Source organism: Arachis ipaensis, chromosome B2 (assembly GCF_059453495.1).
Source record: "Arachis ipaensis isolate K30076 ecotype BB chromosome B2, ASM5945349v1, whole genome shotgun sequence".
NCBI lineage: Eukaryota > Viridiplantae > Streptophyta > Magnoliopsida > Fabales > Fabaceae > Arachis > Arachis ipaensis.
In genome coordinates this window covers 76,781,616-76,790,092 of record NC_142437.1, presented here as the reverse complement: position 1 = coordinate 76,790,092, position 8,477 = coordinate 76,781,616, and the positions used below count along the sequence as shown (strand labels likewise).

Genomic DNA, 8,477 nt, shown 5'->3' with positions numbered 1-8,477 from the left:
GCTCAGCTTTTGAGGAGGAAAGAACTTGGCTAAGAAAGCCGTGACCAGCTTATCCCAAGAGTTCAGGCTGTCTCTGGGTTGAGAGTCCAACCAGATTCTAGCTCTGTCTCTTACAACAAATGGGAAAAGCATGAGCCTGTAGACTTCAGGATCTGCTCCATTAGTCTTAACAGTATCACAGATCTGCAAGAATTCAGTTAAGAACTGAAAAGGATCTTCAGATGGAAGTCCATGAAACTTGCAGTTCTGCTGCATCAGAGAAACTAATTGAGGTTTCAGCTCAAAGTTGTTTGCTCCAATGGCAGGAATGGAGATGCTTCTTCCATGTAAATTGGAATTAGGTGCAGTAAAGTCACCAAGCATTCTCTTTGCATTATTATTATTTTCGGCTGCCATCTCCTCTTCCTGTTCAAAAATTTCTGAAAGGTTATCTCTGGATTGTTGTATTTTAGCTTCTCTTAGTTTCCTTTTCAGAGTCCTTTCAGGTTCTGGATCTGCTTCCACAAGAATGTTCTTGTCCTTACTCCTGCTCATATGACAAAGAAGAGGGCACAGACAAATAATAATAATAGGGATCCTTTTTACCACAGTATAGAGGTTCCCTTATGTGAGTAGAAGAAAATAAGAAGAAATTCGAACACAGATAGAAGAGGGGGTTCGAATTTGGTGAGTGATGTGAGGAAGAGATGTTAGTAGATGAATAAATAAATAGAATAAGATGAGAGAGAGAGAGAATTTTTGAAAATAATTTTTGAAAAAGAGTTAGTGATTTTCGAAATTGGTTTTTTTTTTTTGAAAAATGTTAGTAGTTTTCGAAAATTAAGATTTAAGAATTGAAATAATTAGTTAATTAAAAAGAATTTTTGAAAAAGAGTGAAGATATTTTCGAAAATTAGAGAGAGAGAGTTAGTTAGGTAGTTTTGAAAAAGATAAGAAACAAACAAAAGGTTAGTTAGTTAGTTGAAACAAATTTTGAAAAGATAAGAAGTTAGGAAGTTAGAAAAGATATTTTGAAATCAAATTTTTGGAAAAGGTGAGATAAGAAGATATTTTTGAAAAGATATGATAGAAATTAGATTTTGAAAAAAGATTTGATTTTTAAAAATAGAATTAATGACTTGATTCACAAGAAATCACAAGATATGATTCTAAAACTTAAAGTTTGAATCTTTCTTAACAAGCAAGTAACAAACTTGAAATTTTTGAATCAAAACATTAATTGTTATTGTTATTTTCGAAAATTTGATATAAAAATAAGAAAAAAATTTTTGAAAAATATTTTTGAAATTTTCGAAAATAACTAGGAAATTTGAAAAAGATTTGATTTTTGAAAAAGATTTTGAAAAAGATAAGATTTTTTTTAAATTGAAAATTTGATTTGACTCATAAAAACAACTAGATTTTAAAAATTTTTGAAAAAGTCAAATCTAATTTTCGAAATTTTTAAGAGAGAAAAAGGGAAAGATATTTTTTTTATTTTTGAATTTTTATGATGAGAGAGAAAAACAAGAAAAATGATGCAATGCATAAAAGTTATGGATCAAAATAATGAATGCATGCAAGAATGCTATGAATGTCAAGATGAACACCAAGAACACTATGAATGTCAAGATGAACACCAAGAACATATTTTTGAAAAATTTTTAATGCAAGGAAAACATGCAAGACACCAAACTTAGAAATCTTTAATGCTTAGGCACTAAGAATTCAAGAATGCATATGAAAAACAAGAAAAGACACAAAACATGCAAATGCAAAGATCAAACAAGAAGACTTACCAAGAACAACTTGAAGATCATGAAGAACACTATGAATGCATGATTTTTTTCGAAAAATGCAAGATGCACATGCAATTGACACCAAACTTATAACATGACTCAAGACTCAAACAAGAAACACAAAAATATTTTTGATTTTTATGATTTTATGATTTTTTTTTTGTATTTTTTTCGAAAATTATTTGAAAAACAAAAATAAGAATTTCAAAATCTTTAATATGAATTCCAAGAATCTTGTGCTCTTTAGTCTAAAGCTCCAATCAAAGGGTCAGACATGGCTTAATAGCCATTCAAGCTTTAGAATGGATTTACATCCATTGAGGTGATTAGTTGAAGACCAATCCCAAAGGAGTTTGGGTATGGCTTTTTAGCCAGATAGGATTCAACATGTTACCATGAAACTCTAGAATTCATTCTTGAAAGTTTTGAAGCCATAGAATAATTTATTTTTAAAAACATTTTTATTTGAAAATTTTTTTTTTCGAAAACAAAGGAGAAAATTTTGAAAACTTTTTTGAAAAATTTTTGAAAATAAAACAAAAAGAAAATTACCTAATCTGAGCAACAAGATGAACCGTCAGTTGTCCAAACTCGAACAATCCCCGGCAACGGCGCCAAAAACTTGGTGCGCAAAAATTGTGATTACACTTTGATTATGTAAAATTCATCGCTCTTTCTTTCCCTGGTAATGGCGCCAAAAACATGATGCCAATACCATGGTTCACAACTTCGCACAACTAACCAGCAAGTACACTGGGTCGTCCAAGTAATACCTTACGTGAGTAAGGGTCGAATCCCACGGAGATTGTTGGTATGAACCAAGCTATGGTCACCTTGTAAATCTCATTCAGGCGGATATAAAATAGTAATGGGGTTTTCAAAATTAATTAATAAAATAGGGATAGAAATACTTATGTAAATCATTGGTGAGAATTTCAGATAAGCGAATAGAGATGCTTTCGTTCCTCTGAACCTCTACTTTCCTGCTATCTTCATCCAATCAGTCTTACTCCTTTCCATGGCTGGCTTTATGTGATACATCACCACTGTCAATGGCTACTTTCGGTCTTCTCTCGGGAAAATGATCCAAATGCCCTGTCACGGCACGGCTAATCATCTGGAGGCATCACCCTTGTCAATGGTTTCATCCTATCCTCTCAGTGAAAATGGTCAACGCACCCTGTCACGGCACGGCTATTCATCTGTCGGTTCTCGATCATGCTGGAATAGGATTTACTATCCTTTTGCGTCTGTCACTACGCCCGGCAATCGCGAGTTTGAAGCTTGTCACAGTCATTCAATCATTGAATCCTACTCGGAATACCACAGACAAGGTTTAGACTTTCCGGATTCTCTTGAATGCCGCCATCATTCTAGCTTACACCACGAAGATTCCGATTAAGAGATCTAAGAGATACTCATTCAATCTAATGTAGAACGAAGGTGGTTGTCAGGCACGCGTTCATAGGAAATGATGATGATTGTCACGTTCATCACATTCAGGTTGAAGTGCGAATGAATATCTTAGAAGTGAAATAAGATGAATTGAATAGAAAATAGTAGTACTTTGCATTAATCTTTGAGGAACAGCAGAGCTCTACACCTTAATCTATGGAGTGTAGAAACTCTACCGTTAAAATTACATAAGTGAAAGGTCCAGGCATGGCCGAGATGGCCAGCCCCCAAAACGTGATCACAGGATCAAAATACAATCCAGGATGTCTAATACAATAGTGAAATGTCCTATTTATAATAAACTAGCTACTAGGGTTTACAGAAGTAAGTAATTGATGCATAAATCCACTTCCGGGGCCCACTTGGTGTGTGCTTGGGCTGAGCTTTGAGTGTTGCACGTGTAGAGGTCCTTCTTGGAGTTGAACGCCACCTTTTGTGCCATTTTGGGCGTTGAACTCCACTTTGCAACTTGTTTCTGGCACTGGACGCCAGAATTGGGCAGAGAGCTGGCGTTGAACGCCAGTTTGCGTCATCTAAACTTGGGCAAAGTATGGACTATTATATATTTCTGGAAAGCCCTGGATGTCTACTTTTCAACGCAATTGGAAGCGCGCCATTTTGAGTTCTGTGGCTCCAGAAAATCCATTTTGAGTGCAGGGAGGTCAGAATCCAACAGCATCAGCAGTCCTTCTTCAACCTCTGAATCTGATTTTTGCTCAAGTCCCTCAATTTCAGCCAGAAAATACCTGAAATCATAGAAAAACACACAAACTCATAGTAAAGTCTAGAAATGTGAATTTAACATAAAAACTAATGAAAACATCCCTAAAAGTAACTAGATCCTACTAAAAACATACTAAAAACAATGTCCAAAAGCGTATAAATTATCCGCTCATCAGTCCTCATCTTCAAAAACCACCCTAGCTTTCTTGCATATTCGGTAAATAGTGCTGGGGTAACCTAATGTTCCTCTTGAGTCGCTTTTCTCTTCCATATTTCTAATTCCTTGAGCTATGATCTCATGAACTTTGATTTCTCCTCCCTTGAGTATACAATGCAACATTGTTGCTCTCTCGAGATTCACCTCCGAGTTGTTTGCAGCTGGGAGAATAGACCTCCTCACTAGCTCGAACCACCCCTTAGCTTCAGGAGTGAAATCTGTTCTCTTAATGAACTTTGGTTTATTTCCTGCACCCCTTTCCCAGTCAGCTCCTGGTACACAAAGGTCTAGTAAAAGCTGGTCATAATTGGGGTTGTTGTCCAATCTTGAGTGGTAACTTTCTTCTTCAAATGGTATAGACCGTAGCTTCAATGCCCTCATTACACTCATGGGACCAAAATCCACCATTAGTGACCGGGTTAGTGAGGAGCTCCCATCTTCTCCTTTCTACCTTCTCTGTGATTTCGGGGTATTCAGTCTTCTTAACTTGAAATCCCAGCTCATAAATGATTTCCTTATCAACCATCCACCCGTATTGCAATGCATGATGCAAGCTTCTAAATCTCTTCTCATCATATGGGAGTTCTTCCATGGGTTCCTTCCCCTCCCTTCTCTTAGAACTTGAAGATGCCATGAATGATTTAATATGTGAAGGTGGTAAGGTTGTGGAGACTTTTGGTTGTTTAGGGTTTTATGGCAATGAGGAGAGTGAGGGGAGGAATGTTTATAATCGGATAGGGGGTGTATTGTACCGAAATGAAGAGTGGTGAAGGTGTGTGATGACAATGAAGGGTGGTATGGACAAGGGTTGTTTATATAGAGAAGTTGTGAGAGAATGGAGGGTGTAGATTGATGAAGTGGTCACTTGATGGACGGTTGGGGTTATGCATGGCTAGAAGACAAGGATCATCACTTTATGATGGGGATTGCTCGGTCTTCTAGGGGTCCCTTTTTTTCAATGTTGCATGGCAACATTTTCCAACGTATTCCCTCTTTAGAACAAGTGTGTAACCCCTCTTCTTTAAGTGGCGAAATCTCCCCCATTTAATTGTCCAATCAATCCCTTTTTATGCTTCTTTTCCTTTCCTATAAAGATTTGAAATAAGGAAATTAATATAAAAAAAATTAAAACTCTACGGCTAGAATAAAATAAAAGAAAGGATTTGATTGTTTGTTTATGAATTCCAACCAACTAACTAACTATTGGTGGTTCTTTATATGCATTTTGGTGGCACCATGGGGTGACACCAAACTTAGTTTGAAGCAATGTGATGAAAAGTTTTGTTCAAGCTCCCAAGACCAGCATGCATCTTGGTTTTCTTTGAACACCAAACTTGTTCTTCACTATATACTGCATGATAAAGAATTCACCAAGTGTTTGTCAAGTTTGGGTTGAAATCATAAAGATTGACTTATTCATTATCATCTGAAAGCATATAAAACATGGGTTGCCTCCCATGAAGCGCTTCTTTAGCGTCACTAGCTTGACGTTTTTCTTTCATCATGGTGGTTGGTAGTGCTTAAAGTCCTCCCCTCTTGCTGTGGACTTGTATCCATTGGTTGGATCAATGATCTCCACATGTTCCAGGGAAAGAACTCTGTTGATAGTGAAGACCTTAGGTAATTGAGATGGTACAGTAGGGAGATTAGGAGGAATATCTGGGAAGTAAGATGAGACAACTCTATCCCCTGGAGAGAAATCTTCCGTAGGGATCTTCTTGTTCCTCCATCTCCTTGGTACCTTCTTCTTTGTTTCTTTTGAGGTTGCCTTCCCCTTGGTGACCTCTTTTCTCCAAGGAGTTGTGATGCTGTCTTCACCTGCCTCTAGAGGTTTGGGTTCCTCCAACTTTTCTTTGAGCTGTGGCAATATGATTGGGTGAGTGTGACTCTCTTCCATGTCCAGAATGACAAAGTCTGTTGGGAGAAAGTACTTCCCAACCTTTAGCAACACATTTTCCACCACTCCTATTGCTTGCTTTTGAGTTTTGTCAGCCAGTCTGATGATTACATCTGTGGGCATTATCTCATTAATCTGCAGCCTCTTCACCAGGGATAAAGGCAGTAAGTTGATGCTGGCCCCCAAATCACATAGTGCTCTATCGAACATAGTCTCACCTATGGCACAAGGGATATGAAAACTTCCTGGGTCTCTTCTTTTTGTAGGCAACTCAGGTTGAATAAGGGCACTACATTCCTTGTTCATCACTATAGTCTGCCCTCCCTTGAGTGAGCTTTTTCTCGGAAGAAGTTCCTTCATATACTTGATGAATGCAGGCCTTTGTTAAATTGCCTTGATGAATGGTATGTTCACATGCAGAGATGCAAACAAGTCTAGGAACCTTGAGTATATTCTTTTTCCCACAGCACCATTTAGCAGTTGAGGGAATGGTGCATAGAGCTTCAGCAGCTCTTGTTGTGAGATTTCTAGTTCTTTGTGCTTTCGATCCTCCTCCTTTGTTGAGTTGTCTTCAGGTTGTTTGCGCATTTTGCCTTGCTTGTCTTCAATCTCTTGATCACTTGTAGTGACCATTTTGCAATCTTCCCATCTTACTTTCTTTGCTTCTCCCTTGGGGTTTTTCTCCGTGTCACTTGGGAAGCTATCAGTAGGTTTGGGAATCTTCTCAGCTAAATATCCCACCTGGAATTCCAGCTTCCTAATGGTCTCTCCCTGGTTCTTAATATTGGCTCGCACCTCCTCTTTGAACACCTTATTTTCTTGAATCTCTTGGCATATTCCTTCAAGTAAGGCTTCAATCTTAGAGAGCTTGTCATCAATTGATGAGTGGTTCGGAGTAGCTGTGCTGTTTTGGTTTTGATAAGTATGTGGAGAAGTGTTGTTGTGGGGGTGTTGAGATGTCCTCTGGGTGAATTGCTGGTGAGCTGCATTGTTGTTGGAGTTGTAACGTCTCTGGTCTTAGTTTTGATCTTGCTCACTTCCCCACCCAAAGTTCGGGTGATTTCTCCATCCAGGATTGTAAGTCTTGGAGTATGGGTCATAGTTTTTCCTTGGTGAATTCCCAATGTAGTTGGCTTGCTCCTGACTCCCCTCTACTTCTTCGTTTACTCCTTCTTGTGTTGTTGATGAAGTGGAGATTGCTGCTACTTGGTTCCTCTCCATCTTCTTGGTGAGGTCAGCCAGCTGCTGGGTAATGAGCTTGTTTTGGGCCAACAGAGCATATACATTGTTTAGCTCCATCACTCCTCTTGTGTTCCCTCTTTCGGAAGCATAGAAGTAGTCGTTTTCTGCTACTGTTTCAATAACATCTATGGCTTCCTCAATGGTCTTCTTCTTGTTCAAGGATCCTCCAGATGAATGGTCTACTACCTTCTTTGACTCATAAGAGAGCCCTTCATAGAAAATGTGCAGCTGGACCCATTCGTTGAACATGTCAGGTGGACACCTCCTTGTTAAGTCTTTGAACCTCTCCCATGCTTCATACAGAGTCTCACCATCTTGTTGCTTGAAGGTTTGAACCTCAGCTCTCAGCCTATTGATTTGTTGAGGAGGGTAGAATCTTGCTAAGAATTTGTTCACCACATCCTCCCAAGTTGTCAAGTTCTCCCTTGGGAAGGATTCCAGCCACTTGGCTGCCTTGTCTCTGAGTGAGAAGGGAAATAAGAGCAGTCTATAGGCGTCAGGATGAACACCATTAAATTTCACTGTGTCACATATTCTCAGGAAGGTGGTCAAATGTTGATTGGGGTCTTCTTGAACACCTCCTCCAAACGAACAGTTGTTCTGAACAAGGGTGATGAGCTGTGGTTTAAGTTCAAAGTTGTTGGCATGGATTGTTGGCTTTTGGATGCTACTTCCACAATTGCCTGGGTTTGGATTAATGTAAGAGCCCAAAACTCTTCTATCCTCCCCAGCATGATTTGCTCCACCTCCTCTGCCATGGTTGTGAGTCTCTTCTTCATGATGATTTTCCATGTTTTCTTCCATGTTTGGTTCAAAGTATTCCTCAAACTGTTCCTCCTCTTCTTCAGCACCAACTACTCGTTTTTCTTTTACCTCCCTCCTTAGTCTAAGGAAGGTTCTCTCCGGTTCAGAATCAAAGGAAGTTGAAGCCCTGCTTCTTCTCTCTGTCATACAACCAACAAGTACAAGCAGAGAAAATAGGTTCAGACAGTATTTGTGTCAGAATTGCTGTTAGTTGTGGGTGATGCAATATATCAAACAGTTAGTGGGTTAGCAAACAGAATTGAAAATAACAAAGAAAAACAAAAGAGTAGAGGGAGAAGGGAAGAAGTTTAACTAAAACAAAAAGTAAATCACTCAAACAGAAAATGAAATTCACAAAATA

General features: G+C 38.5%; 1 non-coding gene across 1 annotated transcript; it reads left to right on the top strand.

Moving 5' to 3' along the window:
* Positions 1-7,559: 7,559 nt before the first annotated feature.
* LOC148574460 (small nucleolar RNA R71) lies at positions 7,560-7,663 on the top strand. The gene has a single exon (XR_015906542.1). It is a non-coding gene; the product is annotated as a small nucleolar RNA R71 (small nucleolar RNA).
* The last annotated feature ends 814 nt before the right edge of the window (positions 7,664-8,477 follow it).